General features: G+C 36.4%; 1 protein-coding gene across 2 annotated transcripts in view; it reads left to right on the top strand.

Moving 5' to 3' along the window:
- Nucleotides 1–3,732: 3,732 nt before the first annotated feature.
- Nucleotides 3,733–14,473, top strand: part of LOC149808062 (D-amino-acid oxidase-like) — a 47,018-nt gene continuing 36,277 nt past the window's right edge. The window contains exon 1 of one of the 2 annotated variants that reach the window (XM_089973197.1): nt 3,733–3,963. The gene's annotated coding sequence lies outside the window, so the exon portion shown is untranslated. Of the gene's footprint in view, nt 3,982–14,473 lie in introns of both variants that reach the window. The other variant, XM_089973204.1, reaches the window with a different exon arrangement.

Here is a 14,473-nt window from a genome sequence, read left to right as displayed (position 1 = left end):
TTTAAAATTTTTTTTTATTAATTAAAAACATTTGAGGCCCATTCGCTACATATAAATACTAAATATTCAGCGCATATGCTAAAAATAGAGACAGGTAGGCATAATAGCATTCAGGGAAATAATAGGTACTGTGAATTATACTGGCATAATAATGTTTATTTGGTAGAAGATTAATTCCATTTCGTTTGTATTTGTCCAGCTTATTTATAATCATTTAAGAAAAATATTTTATAGAAGTTTATTATTTGAGCGGCAATCATTAGCAGCATTTGAACCTGTCTCTATGGATTTCATACGTACAATCGTGATGAAGAGTGCACCAAAGTCATGTGAACTTGATCCAATTCCAACATCACTGCTGCTTGAGTGCTTAGATCCAGTATTGCCTTCACTAACTGATGTTATTAATACCTCTCTCTCATCCGGGGATTTCCCATCATTTTTCAAAACTGCCATTGTAAAGCCTCTGCTGAAGAAACCAACACTAGACCATAACGATTTAAAGAACTACCGCCCAGTTTCTAATCTCCCATTCATATAAAAAATCTTAGAAAAGGTTGTTCTATCCCATGCTTGTATCTCATCTAAATTCAAACAGTCTTTTTAGCAATGTACAATCTGTATATCGTCCTTGCCACAGTACTGAAACTACTCTTCTAAAAGTAGTTAATGACATTCTCTCTGCGTTGGATAGCGGAAAGATTACAGTCCTCACCCTCCTTGATTTGTCTGCAGCATTTAACACAATATACCATAATATATTACTTCACCGTCTCAGCATGTATTTGGCATTCATGATACAGCCTTACTGTGGTTCAAGTCCTACTTGGTCAACATGACACACATTGTATCTGCAAATGGAATACACTCCAGCCCAGTTGATCTATGTTGTGGTGTTCCACGGGGGGGGGGGGATGGTTGTTCTTGGACCTGTTCTCTTCATTCTGTACACTCAGTCACTCTCAAGTGTCATAGATCATCATTCAGTGTCTCACCAATTGTGCGCTGATGACACCCAAATATACAAATCTAGCCACCCAAATAAAGTTGATGCTACCATCCAAGGTGTAGAGAGGTGCATTTCTGATGTGAAATCATGGATGACATGTAACAAGCTGCAGATGAATGATGATGAAACTGAGGCCATTCTGATTACAACACAAAGACTTTCTCATTCACATCATTTACCTCAAACAATAAATATCAGCAGTGCCAACATTAAATTCACACAATCAGTACGAAACCTAGGTGTTGCTCTGGACAGTACTCTCACATTGCACCAACATGTCATGAACATATGCAAGGCTGCATATCTTGAGCTGAGACGCATCAGCTCCATTCGCAAATATCTTTCAGATGATGCCACTAAAACACTTGTGTGTTCATTAGTACTTTCAATACGGACTATTGTACCTCAATTCTGTCTGGTTCATCTCAGTATCTACTCCAGAAACTTCAAAAAGTTCAAAACACAGCTGCTCGGATCATACTTAGAGTACCACGATCAGAGCACACCTCCCTGCTGCTCTGTACCCTACACTGGCTATCCATTCGATCCAGAATCAAACACAAAATTTGTTCTCTGTGCTACGTTTCATTATCGGACTCTATTCCAACATACCTATCCGACCTCACCCATGTGTACACACCAACAAGATACTTACGCTCCTCTTCTGACGATCGTATACTCATTATTCCCACTATGAAAACAAAGTCATGTGGACAGCGTTCTTTTGCATACCAGGGCCCAGCAACGTGGAGTGAATTGCCCACTGAAATTAGACACAACGACACAGTGATCACATTCAAGAGGGCTCTCAAAACTCACTTATTTCGACTGCAAGAACAAACTTAAAGACCTAATAATGTTTCCTACCTGAAATATTCGCAGCATGTTTTTTTTATTTTTTAATGTTTTTCTAATTTCATAGTGTTTTGTTTTTGTTTTTTTTATCTTATAGGTGTTGTCTAATGTTGTAAAGCGCTTAGAGCTTCTAAAGATTAGGCGCTATACAAAGTGCTCATTATTATTATTTTTATTATTATCTCTATCCGTCTGTTGAAAAAAGTGTATCCTTCATGAATCATAATAATATATTAATTATAAGAATTTAAGTAAGAATACTTTCTTACTGTATCAATTTGACTTTTCGTCTTTGAAAATATCTGATAACTCGCACGCAAGGTGACTATTATCCATTGATTACTTATAGAAAATATTTGATAACTCGTACGCAAGGTGACTATTATCCACTGATTACTTATAGAAAATGTATACTCATAAAGAACATAACATTTAATTTCTGTACACAATGGCTATATTTACTTGTATTTTGTAATATGGGCCGGTGGCCTAAATTACTAAATCAATTATTATTATTATTATTATTATTATTAATGGATAAACAACATCAACAACAAATATCGGTACCAAATTTATTAAGCGACGCAAAGCGTAGCTTGAAATATCAGCGTTTATTCTTAAATAGGTCGCGTGAGCAAGGAGACAAGTGTCCTCCCTTGTAGTTATTATATAGTACATGTATAACGGGTCGGTTGTAAGCAACGGTACGAGCCCCTGTGCATGTAGGCCGATAAATTAGCCCTTCATCCGTGAGGATATTGATTTTCGGGTGAGGGCCTGATATCATCTATTCATTAAAAGCTGCAATTATCTGCATTCAGATTTGGCTGCACACATCGATGTACATTTTATACACTTACCGGTATTTCTCGTGGCTGTGCAGCTACCGTCGGCTGAAGGGTTCTTTTGGTGACATGTAGATTATGTTTCCTGATAAAATCATGTGCTTGGTCACTTGTAAATTCACATGGAATAGCACAACTAATTGTCATGTGGCCATTTTGAATTTCGCACTTGTTATGGCCGTTACCAATTATCGGTATATGTCTAACGTGTACGCGGGTTTGTTCCGGAATGATTTGCATGCAGCAAAATTGCATATTTTGATGAACAGGTGACATCATACCTACAACATCGTCCATCAGTATCAACACAGATTTGTGGGGTTGGCTTATCGTACTACTGTGCATGTAGATGAAAAAATGCCGCGGCTCATATGGTGTTCTCCACACAGAGGCTTGCACCAAGGATAATTGTGCATGGAGAAATATTGGTCTGATCATCAGCACCCAGAAATTTTTAAGTCATTTAATTTTGAATATTATGATGTTTCCATATGTTTACTCGGGGATGAATTAGTACTGTGGGTCCTGTAGGACACACGGTACTAATTATACGGAAGAACCGTGAACCAATCTAAATAATAGAGTATTTACGGGTTTGGTGGTCCATAATTGGTTAATAATGAAAATTAAAATTTTAGTAAAAATATCCGTTGAGAGCTTATCCTATATGTAATTTGAAAAAAAATATAGACAAATTTCTACTGATGCAATTTTAGCATTTTTACAGGCTTCACTCAGGAGTACTCAATAATGAAAGTAGCACCTGATTCATTTGGTGCAGAATCAATAACATGTGTTTCATGCACATGTAAATAAACAAAATGCCGCGGCTCATATGGTGTTCTCCACACATAAGCTTGCACCAAGGTTAGATGTGCATGGAGAATTATAGGTCTCATCATCAGCACCCAGAAATTTTAAGTTATTGAATTCTGAATATGATGGTGTTTCCATATGTTTAATATTGGAGTTGAATTAGTACCTCGAGTCCTGTAAGCAACCGGATTATCCTTCCAAAGGGAGGTAACCCACTGTGAAAAGTTGTTTTAAACGTGGCGGGTTATGCACTGTTCTCTCATAGGACATACCTCGTCTGCATCGTCGCTTCCCACTTAAGTTAAACCTGGGACAGTTTACCTAACACTTGTAATCTCATGATTACAGTTTAACCGCTAGGGTGATGTGATGCAGTTATTTTCTATCGAACACTCGCCAGTTGTTTAAACAAACATCGAAAAGAATCGTCCGTTTCAGGTATTGTGGCTTGTCCAGGTAACAATTAATACACATTAGTCCCCGCCCAAACAAGTGCCTATGATTACAAGTTGTGTGAATTGGATTTTTGGATTTTTAACGTAGCTTTAAAAAAAATTCAGTCACATCACTACGATGTATGCATTGTAAAAGTTTATAGTGATGTCTAGCACTGGGGCATTATGCTACATACATTTAGCATGATGTCCCACCGAGTCACTTTACCCAGACACCAGGCCGACCAGTCCTAACACTAACCTCTTAATGCTGAGCGCCATGCGAGGCAGATATTAGTACCATTTTTGTAGGTCTTTGGTACGACTCGACCGGGAATCGAACCCACGACCTCCCACATCCGAGGTGGACGCTCTAAACACTAGGCCACCGGAGCGGCACGATTACAAGTTTTAATCATAGGCACTTGATTGGAGGGGTGGGGAACTAATGTGTATTAATTATTAACTGATGAGTGTACACTTTAGTTTCCCCTTGAATCAAGTGTCTATGATTATAATTAGGACTCACAAGAATTTCCAAATCTAAAGGTTTATCGGCTGATAAATGTCAATGATAAGTTTGACAAAACTTTACACGTAATACATGCATAAGGTCATTAGGGTCAGTTTTCATTTTTCCATGTCTAAATAAGCCAATTAAAGCATTAGGGAGGGTGGTCTAAATAAGCCAATTAAAGCACTAGGGAGGGTGGTCTAAATAAGCTAATCAGAGCACTAGGGAGGGTAGTCTAAATAAGCCAATCCGAGCACTAGGGAGGGTAGTCTAAATAAGCCAATCCGAGCACTAGGGAGGGTAGTCTAAATAAGCCAATCAGAGCACTAGGGAGGGTAGTCTAAACAAGCCAATCAGAGCACATGGGAGGGTAGTCTAAATAAGCCAATCAGAGCACTAGGGAGGGTAGTCTAAATAAGCCAATCAGAGCACTAGGAAAGGTAGTCTAAATAAGCCAGTCAGAGCACTAGGGAGGGTAGTCTAAATAAGCCAATCAATCAGCACGAGGTACGGTAGTCTAAATAAGCCAGTAAGAGCATGAGGTATCTACCCACCTAGTCCGACAATGTAAGACCTTGACCCTGATATTTAAATATGTTCAAGGTCTAGTCCTACAACATAAGACACAGCACTGCAAAAACATGTGCTATGTCTTACATTGTAGGACTAGGTTGAGGTCTTACATTGTAGGGCTACTGTCTATCAATCTATCCGTTGACACGGTCACATTTGACTGCTATGCAACGGATGGTGTGTGGTCAAGAATATAGGAAGGAAGGTAGCAATAGGACAGACAGAAGAGTAATGATAGGAAAGGCAGAATTAAGTAAAAGAGTTTAAGTGTATGTTTTCATCCCTTCCTACTCAGACCAGTCCAGCTACTATACCAGCGATGAGATAAGGAACCTCAATAGAGATATCAGAATTTTAGAAAAAGTCAAGCTAGGTACCCAGTCAATGGTAAATTATATTAAATGTGAACCTGAACTGCTTTGTTGTAAGTTTACACATGCCAACCAAACACCCAACCACAGGTATAAATGTAATTATTACTAATATGAGTGGCAGAAAAGCGCAGTCTGAGCATACAAATAGTGATCTATATATTATATGCCGTAATTACAGAAAACTATGAAAAACTTTCATTTATCTCTGCTACTTACCTGGATGTGCAGTTAGTCAAAATTCTTGTCATAAATCGGTAAAATCGACATAGCTTAGTATGAGAATACAGATACAAAATAAAATTATAAATTATATATACACAGCATTCACTTTAATTAGTCTACATCACATATTTAACTTTGCTCAAAGGTCGTGAAGTCAAGTCCACAAATTCTTAATACTGTATTACATCACTGGAGAATTCCTCATTCAAAATTTGTAAAGTGCTATTGATTTATCCCTTCCTCATGCAACATGTTCTTAATTTTAATAAAATCCCACTCCTCTAACATTTTTCAGTCATAATAAGATCAACATGTTTTTTCATTATAGACTGGTCTGTTACGTACCTGTGTACCAAACTATAGTGAATCTGTTACATATGGTTCAAAATTCAAGAAATCCATCTGTTTTCTTGGAAATGTGTCATGTACCGTTACTCTAAATAGAAGATAAGGAAACTGTTTGCGTACAGAGCCATATGGTCACACACTTTGACAATATATGATCAGTAGACTGAGGTCTGCTATGAATCAGTGTCGCATGACACAAGCCTCAAACTGTAGCCATTTTGTCTCACTCACTCATGACATTGGCAGATATAATCTCTGATCTGAGCTTGGAAATGTGGGGTTTCTTTTGGTGGTGGTTTTCTATTTTTTCCCCCACATGAACTAAATGACTACCCTGTAACTAATTGTATTACCTGGTAATTATGAATGGGTGTGTACCAGAGTACCAAAGTACCGGCTGATAGCTTTACCTCAACTGGCATAGCCCTGAGAATCATTAGGTCTTACTTTTAGCTTACTAGTTCATTAGGATCTGATGTGATTTTGGAAAGCTGTGAGATACAAGCCAGGAGCTACTGTAATTATTGATTGTAATTTGTTCCAAGTCCTTATTGTATGTGAAAAGAAGCTGTACTTGAAACAATTTGTTGATGCTGACTTTAATTGGAACTTATTCCTGTGGTTTGCCATAGTTTGGTTATATGCTAGGGTCAAGTATTTGTCCGCTGCTATGTCCACAAGATTTTTCGCTACTAGGTAGGGTAGTCTAAATAAGCCAATTGGAGCACTATGTAGGGTGGTCAAAGTAAACCAATCAGTGCATGAATAGGGTAATCTAAATAAGCCAATCAGAGCATTAATAGGGTAATCTAAATTAGCCAATCAGAGCTCTAAGTAGGGTAGTCAAAATAACCAATCAGAGCACTAATAACCTAATCTGAATAAGCCAATCAGAGCACATATAAGGTAGTCTAAGTAAGCTAATCAGAGCACTAAGAAGGGTGGTCTAAATAAGCCAATCAGAGCACAAGGGTGGACAGTCTAAATAAGCAAATAACAGCACGAGGTAGGGTAGTCTAAATAAGTCGATCAGAGCACGAGGTAGGGTAGTCTAAATAGGCCAGTCATAGCACTAGGTAGGGTAGTCTAAATAAACCAATCAGAGCACTAAGTAGGGTAATCTAAATAAGCCAGAGCACTTACAGAGTAGTCTAAATAAGCCAATCAGAGCTCAAGGTAGGGTAGACTAAATAAGCCAATCAGAGCATGAGGTAGTGTAGTCTAAATAAGTCAGTTGGAGCACAAGGTAGGGTAGTCTAAATAAGCCAATCATATTACTAGGTAGGGTAGTCTAAATAAGCCAATCAGAGCACTAAGTAAGGTAGTCTAAATAAGCCAGAGCACTAATAGGGTAGTCTAAATAAGCCAATCAGAGCACTAAGTAGGGTAGTCTAAATATGCCAGAGAACTAATAGGGTAATCTAATAAGCCAGTCAGCACTAATAAGGTAGTCTAAATAAACCAATAAGAGCTTTACGTAGGGTAGTTAAAATAAGTCAGTCAGAGAACTAATAAGGTAGTTTAAATAAGACAATCAGAGCACTAATTAGGTAGTCTAAATAAGGTGATCAGAGCACTAAGTAGGGTAGTCTAAGTGAGCCAATCAGAGCACAAGGTAGAGTAGTCTAAATAAGACAATCAGAGCACAAGGTAGGGTAGCCTAAATAAACCAATCAGGGCACTTATAAGGTAGTCTAAATAAGCCAATCAGAGCACAAGGATTGGTAGTCTAAATAAGTCAATCAGAACACGAGGTAGTGTGGTCTAAATAAGCCAATCATAGCACTAGGTAGGATATTCTAAAGAAGCCAATCAGAGCACAAGGTAGGGTAGTCTAAATAAGCCAATCAGAGCACTAATAAGGTAGTCTAAATAAGCCAATCAGCACAAGGTAGGGTAGTCTAAATAAGCCAAACAGAGCACGAGGTTGGGTAGTCTAAATAAGCCAATCATAGCACTAGGTAGGATAGTCGAAACAAGACAATCAGAGCACAAGTTAGGGTATTCTAAATAAGCCAATCAGAGCACTGATAAGGTGGTCTAAATAAGCCAATCAGAGCACAAGGTAGGGTAGTCTAAATAAGCCAATCAGAGCACAAGGTAGGGTAGTCTAAATAAGCCAATCAGAGCACAAGGTAGGGTAGTCTAAATAAGCCAATCAGAGCACTAGGTAGGGTAAACTAAATAAGCCAGTCAGAACACTAATAAGTTAGTCTAAATAAGCCAATCAGAGCACAAGGTAGGGTAGTCTAAATAAGTCAATCAGAGCACAAGGTAGTGTAGTCTAAATAAGCCAATCAGAGCACAAGGTAGGGTAATCTAAAGAAGCCAATCGGAGCACTAATAAGATAGTCTGAGTCTCCTTAGAGCAACAAATCATTCTGCGCTTTTTACAGACATGAATAGTAGCCATGTTAGAAAGAAAAAAAAAGGCGAAAAACATCTTGTTGGTCCAGTTTTCTTTCTTGCCTCATTTCAGATCCTTTGATATCTATGTTGGAGTCTAGAGGGCAGTCTGTTTAGCTGTCACCTGACTAAATCAGTATTATATTCGAGTTTCCTCTTACTTTTCCAACCCGATATTTTTTATATTGGGACATTAATTTTGGGGTATCATCCAAATATAAAGAATAGAGTGGGAAGGGTCAGAAGAAACTCAGATCAATTGGTGTTGATAAGGAGTATACAGCATGTTGATTCAGACCAAATTCTAGTCTGATTGTGACCATGTGAAATATTATATAATAGAGAAAAACAATGTAATACATGTTTATTAGTAGTCATTGGTTATTTAAACATAGAGAATGTGAATAGTTGATTTTCAGCTCAAATTTACACAAAATAGTTCTTGCACGAAGACCAGTAGTTCCACCACATAAAGCTGATCAATTCTTTGCACACGTTGCCAAAATCAGAACAATATAGATATGACCTGTCACATCTAGCTTTATTGTTGAGAAACATTTAAATGTTTACAATAAACAAAACAAAATATTCTTTGAGTCAGTATCTTTGAAAAACATTTTGAAACCGTCCATAAACCAAGCAAATATGACTGACTGTAAGCACTACAAACAGTACATTAATTGACAAACAGTACATTAATTGTCCCATGGCTTTTGTCGTTTTCTCATGTGATTATTTTAGCATTACATTTACCAAATTAATATTTATTGATGAATAATAAATACTAAAATGCTTTTTACTGTTATTGTTTGATTTATCTATTGCAAGTGAAATATCAAACCAACAAAGCTACTTATTTCAATTTTGATTTAACCTTTGAAAGGTGTGAAAATGTTAATTACAGCACATATTAAATCCATTGAGAGCTTTGATTTTTTTGATAGAGATTATATATTAACAATTATATAATAGAATAATACTTCCATGTTACCAGAGATTACAATGGAATTTAAAGTCAGCATTGTATTTATTGTTCTCTTATGGTAAAAAGTATGTTTTCATTACAGCATCTTTGCTAGCCAAGGTTCTGATGTAATAACCCTATCTACACCTTGGCAGATCGAACATATATATTGGTGCTTTGTCCTAACGACTTCTGTCGGATTTCATGAGTTGCTTCCCCTAGTATGTAGTGCCAACTAACCAATAGTGTGGTTCATTGTACATTGGCTGAAAATGGTGGGGGTAATTGACCTAAAATGGATACTTTGTAAATTTACATCCAAAGTATGACTATCTTCCAGACATTACAGGTGTATTTGACTAAAAGGTATTTGTGTAAACAAGGACCAACACTGGAAGATTGCTTATATATTAGTCTATTCAGGTTGTGTGCTCCCCTTTTCTTGATCATGTGTGAACAATGTTCAAGTTTTAACAAATTAATTTTGATGGATGCAGTGGCTTGCCCCCACATCCATGAAATTCACAGACCTGAAACACAGAAATTTCTACTCGATATGCCAAGGTGTAGATAGGGTTACCATATCAGAACCTTGGCTAGTAAAGATGTTGTTGTAGCAGGAAATAGATTTTTCAAATTGTTGTTAAGATCTCTGTATTATTTACAATCATAATAATTGAGGCATACTGATCAAACAAAGTAATATTAAACAGGTGGTGATAATATGATGAGACAATTTAAATTGATTAATTAAATGTCATTCATTATTGTTTTTATGTTGGAAAACAGTAGTGATTAAATTTTCATTATTGGAATTAGAATTCAATAGATTGGAAATATATTATACTGTAAATGATAATAAAATCTAAATCATCACTTAATTTATGAAAATAATAGACAAAAATTAGCAAGATATAATTTAGCTTTCCTTATTTTATCACTTTCTTTATTATTAATACAAAGTCCAGAAAAGTATCTGAATATACTTTTTAAAATTAAATAATGAATTTGACAGAAACCCAGTTTCATTTTTTAGTATATAATTTTTTTAGTGCTTTATCAGTATAAAGTACAATATACAATATTAATACAAATTCTACACAATCTAATATAAGCCTTAAGATACTAAAACCAATGTATATAGACGTAAAACAAATGCAGTGTCAGCATTTTGTTTTGAAGATTTCTTTTCACTTATTAATTGTATTATTTCTCAATAGCATAAATTGTTTTAATTTTTAACAAAGGTGAACGAGTCGCTTCGAAAACATTTACTATTAACACATTAACCCCTGGAGTTTTTTGTCATTTTCACCTAAAAATTGAGTAGGAAACACATTTTGAAAGCTATTTCTGAATAGATTTGAAAACACCAAATCATCAGTGATCTTTCAATAACATACTGCCTAGTTTTGTTAGAAACATCGTTTTTCATTGGCTATTTGACTCGTGCATGAGCAGAAGGGTAAAAGTTGGATTTTTCAAATATTTTTTTTGCTAAACGGAGCCATTATTTTTGTATAGAGACCACTCTTTATTCCAAATGCCCATCTTATCCTACTTTTTGCAAAGGTTTATCAGTCTGTTTGCAGTTCATACCGGTTTGCCTTAGATCTGAGACCAAAAAGTATAAAATCCGGACACAAAATCAGATTCCGACCACGGGTGAATTTTGGGTAGAAAAAGTCAGGTCCAAAAAATGAGTTTTTTTATCTGTATTTTATAGTGCAACTAGATATTCCAGATTATTTGGTATCATTGTAGAGCTACATCTGTCTACCTTTCTATAATACCACCCACTTTAGTGTATCTTGCATGACCATGACACTACAGAGCTTGGCAGTAGGCTACTACCTCCTGCTCCATTAAGTCGTCGCTAGGGGTTAATGTGTTAAATGGCCAATTCAAGATAAATGATCTCATTATTTCATCCTATTTGTATACGGTACTAAATCACAGTTTTCCTGCTTTAAATGCAGTTTTAAACAGTTTAGAAAATCTGTGAAATAATGAAGAATATAATATTTTTAAAATGGTTTGTAAATGACACATCTACATCTAAGACAAAACTTAAGAAATTTCACATGGTCGGAATCAGCCTATAATTTGGTTACAATAATCATGGTCATAATCAGCCATGGTCCAAATCAGCCTGCACCCCAACAAATACATGTCATGTTCATAAGAATACTTCTGTTTAAAAAATTGTATCGTTAAAAGCAAAATAATTACAAAAATATGAAAATGACATTAGTAATGTAAAAACCTAAAGTGACAATTCGGTGTCGAGCAGCGGTTTCTGTTTCTGTTTCTGAGCTTTGTATACATAGGAAAAAAGTTTGCTGTATATTTAGAGTTACATTCATTAACATTTGCAACTTATATGGTCAGTCCTACAAATTGTATGAAGACATTTCTTTCTCACAAAAATAATCAAGATGGTCCAAATGTTCTCATTGCATCAACACCTTTTGAAAACTGGCTGATCTGTTAGGTATCTTTTATATTCTTACCTTTATTATAAGTATCTTTTGTTTATTGACCTTTACTATAAGTATCTTTTGTATACTGACCTTTACTATAAGTATCTTTTGTATACTGACCTTTACTATAAGTATTTTTTGTATACTGACCTTTATTATAAGTATCTTTTGTATACTGACCTTTACTATAAGTATCTTTTGTATACTGACCTTTACTATAAGTATTTTTTATATACTGACCTTTACTATAAGTATTTTTTATATACTGACCTTTACTATAAGTATCTTTTATATACTGACCTTTACTGTAAGTAAACCAGATTGTACAAAGCACCAAGCTGCAACTGAATCAAATCTCCACATTCTGAAACTGCATCATGACCACCTTGGCTATGCCTTTGAGGGTTGACCTTGAAGTGTCATTGTGGCTATGCCAGTCAGATCTTCATTTTGCCATTTCCATCAGGTTGAGAAATAATCTCAGATGTTTGCAGAAAAGGCCAACAATGTTTTAGGTTTGATTTTGTCACCATATTTTGCTATGTGAAAAATTTTCTTTCAAAATACAGTTTTATGTGGCAGCGAATTACATATTTTTTGTGACCTGATGGAGAAGGCAGAGGATGTTCCATTTGGTAGCTGTTCTTCATTATTGAAAAAAATGGACCTGTGATTTCTCTTGTTGTAGGCCAACAAGAATGACCGTTATTGAAATAAAGCCCCTAAACTGCTAATTAATATCATCACAGGTGTGGGCCTGATTTACCAGCTCAGGTTCAAGTGTACTAATGTTTACAGTTTACCCATACACAAGCTTCTTCTGAAAAAATATATTATCCAGTAATTATTTTCAGCCAGTCAGCAACCTTCATTCTTCAGATACAGTATTTAATACGCCACCAGACATATCATGTTTCTGTAGTTTTCAGCTTGGAGGTAATTAGTATCCTGTGGACAATAGGGCCCATATGTTGACAGAGCTTGTTGTTCAAACAAGGATGCTTAGGTTAGTAATTAAGAATAAAATATTCCAGCATTCTCACAGGACCAGTAGCCTTAAAATGTTGTTCTACATTATATCATACAGAAAGACAAAATGTAGTCTAAAACTCAATTGTAGATGTAGGAAGACATGAATGTCAATATTTTAGCATGATGATTGAGATATTGAAGCATGGAAAATAAAGAAAAACACAAAATAAGATTTATATTACAGTCAGATTTATTCAATTATGCTTCACGTGGCCACTGTTTTCTGACTGGGTAATCTTTTTTACTGTCCAACCGATCCAGGGGGCCCCGAGTGGCCGAGTGGTCTAAAGTGCTCTTCGTTACGGATCACTGCCATCTCACCTCTGTCTGCGGCGGTTCGACTCTAAGATTCAGCCAATATGGGCATGTGAGAAAGCTTGCCAGTAGCTTCTCGTGGGTCGGTGGTTCTTTCCGGGGTTTTCCGGGTTCTTCCTCCACCATTAATACTGGCCGCCATGTATAGCCTATCGTGCTGAAAAATGGCGTTAAACCCCACAACAACAACAACAACCAACCGATCGAGATCCAATTATATCAGATCTAGAGGCTGAGCATCGGATTATGTTGCTGCCATTGAATCATTGTCAGAATAAGGATCAGGATCCTCATCCATTGACTTGTCATCAATGACAGTATCAGAACAAAACCGAGCCTCCAACGATGAGGTGCTGGTATTCAGAGTGCAGATGCCCAATAAATTAGGTCTGTGGAAAGATGAGTTCTGGCAGTGGACTGATGGAACTGGATCAAATGCATCCACATCAGCAGATTGCAGTTTAACAGTTAATGGCCTTAACATGCATCCTGTTTCTGTATTACACATGAATTCTTTAACCCCAAATTGTTTTGAACATTGCTTTTATTTCATAGTGTTATATTTCATTTGAACATTTCTATTTACCATGGCTATGTTTGATTTTTAGCCGCTGGTGCCTTTCAGACATCTAAATGCCTCTATGTGTCCACTTTGCGAGTTAGAAGCAACATGTGTCATCAGACATCGCATAGACATAAAATTGTTTTTAATTGGAGTTGCAAGCATCTGTTGAACGCAATCTGCTTGCAAGTTATACATCTTCTCATCTCACACAAATTCGTGAGTGGTCATTTGAAAGTTTCCATTATTTATGTGTTTCTTAGTTTTTATTATATCTTTTTATTTCATACAGTATACAAATTGTAGATAAATTTACTTGATATACTTAAAAAGCCAACTTGTCAGATGGACTGGCTACTTATTTTACACCCAAGTCCACCAATAAGTTAGCTGGCAGTTTTGCAAACCTGTCACTGGTATGTTGATCCCTGTATTTATTTTCTGTGTTGCAAGATTTATAAATGCAGACAGTCAACAGGCACACGGCAAACCTGGTGTCTATACCGCACTTGTGGCCTAGTGGTTAGAGTGTCTGCCTCGGTTGCAGAAGGTTGCGGGTTTGAACCCTAGCCAAGTCATACCAAAGACATATAGAAATGGTACTAACATCTGCCTTGCTAGGTGCTCAGCATTTAGAGGTCAGTGTTAGGACTGGTCGGCCTGGTGTCAGATAATGTGACTGTGTGGAACATCATGCTACATGTTTGTGGCATGATGCCCC

Source organism: Sinohyriopsis cumingii, chromosome 1 (genome assembly GCF_028554795.1).
Source record: "Sinohyriopsis cumingii isolate HCF-2022 chromosome 1, ASM2855479v2, whole genome shotgun sequence".
NCBI lineage: Eukaryota > Metazoa > Mollusca > Bivalvia > Unionida > Unionidae > Sinohyriopsis > Sinohyriopsis cumingii.
Note: the sequence above shows the minus strand (reverse complement) of the source record. Positions and strands in the feature narration are given on the sequence as shown.